Below are 1,311 nucleotides of genomic sequence, written 5' to 3'. Positions count from 1 at the left end.
TGATTTGACGGTGGTGCCTTTCGATGTTCGCACGTTGATAGGGGATAGTGCATAGGGTGACTGGCTCTCTCCCTCTCTGTCTTGCAGTGACCTCTTTTATTCCTTTTTTTTTCTTTTAGAATAACTTTAAAGGGGGCAGTGCAGCTTTGTGCTGCTGTCCTTGCCGGGGATAAAAAGAGGGCCCCCAGATAATTAAAAGCAGACGTAGGCCAATATGTGGCTTGGCTCTGTGTGCAGTAGGTCATACAGTCACTCCTGGTTGCCCTGTCCTTTGTGATATGAGGACAGTTCCAACCCAGCTTTGCCTGTTTGATTTCCAGCTGCTCGGATTAACAAAATGGGGCTTTTCTTCAGCCCCCGGATAGAGTTCCTCAGCTCCAAACTAAATAAGACTTGAGTAAGGTGGAAAAGCTCCTCCTTTTGCAACCACAAAAGACCACGTCTCTAAAACTCACTTTTAAATATATCGGGAAACCTGAGTTTCATGTGCTTAGCAGATGAGTTCTGCTAGGCAGGAGCTCTGCAAGTTTCCCTCACCTCATAAAGCTGCTGAGAACTGGCTTAACCAAAAGCTGTGCTGAGGGTCCAGCAATGTTCCCAACAGACAGCTCTAAGGAAATGCTGTTTGTTGATGCTTTTCTTTGTGCTGCTCTGCAGTGCTGATATGTTAAGAATGAGCGTGCAGGGGACAGTATCAGGAAGCATGCATGCTAAAATATATAATTAATATAAAATATATATTAATATATTATTAATATACGATTAATAGAAGTTAATTACATATATGCCTCTATATTACATAAAGAGGCAGATTAAATCAGATGAATGCTTTGTATGTAGTAACTGGCTATGTGTGAAACCATCCCTGCCTTACAGGCAGCACAACAGCCTGCTCTGCATTTCTCAGGTTACAAATGAGTGGTCCTTCTGAAGTGGAAGAGGCTTCTATGATGTATATATGTATATACATATAACAGGAGAAAAAGGGTTTGTTTGACTAATTTCTGTTGTCTATGCAGCAGGAATGTAGCAGTAGGAAAGTAAGATTCCTCATAAGGATGTGCCTTATCAATGTTTGTGAATGAGACCTTGCAATGCTGTTTCTTCATTTGGCTTTATTGAGTTCATGGAGAAAGTCAGGCAACTTCCAGGCTGTATGGGGCTGCTGAATCATGGCCTGAACCTCTGATTAATCACCTGAGGCGAGCAATGAGTCAGCCACGGGAGCACAGGTGAAGGCAATTCACCTGCGCTGCAGGAAGGGGTGGAGCCTGGCTCCACCTCTCCAGACCCATTTAAGAGCTGACAGCC

General features: G+C 43.7%; 1 protein-coding gene across 1 annotated transcript in view; it reads left to right on the top strand.

Moving 5' to 3' along the window:
* KIF27 (kinesin family member 27) overlaps positions 1-1,311 on the top strand; it is an 11,778-nt gene that overhangs the window by 236 nt on the left and 10,231 nt on the right.

This window comes from Meleagris gallopavo, chromosome Z, assembly GCF_000146605.3.
Source record: "Meleagris gallopavo isolate NT-WF06-2002-E0010 breed Aviagen turkey brand Nicholas breeding stock chromosome Z, Turkey_5.1, whole genome shotgun sequence".
NCBI lineage: Eukaryota > Metazoa > Chordata > Aves > Galliformes > Phasianidae > Meleagris > Meleagris gallopavo.
Note: the sequence above shows the minus strand (reverse complement) of the source record. Positions and strands in the feature narration are given on the sequence as shown.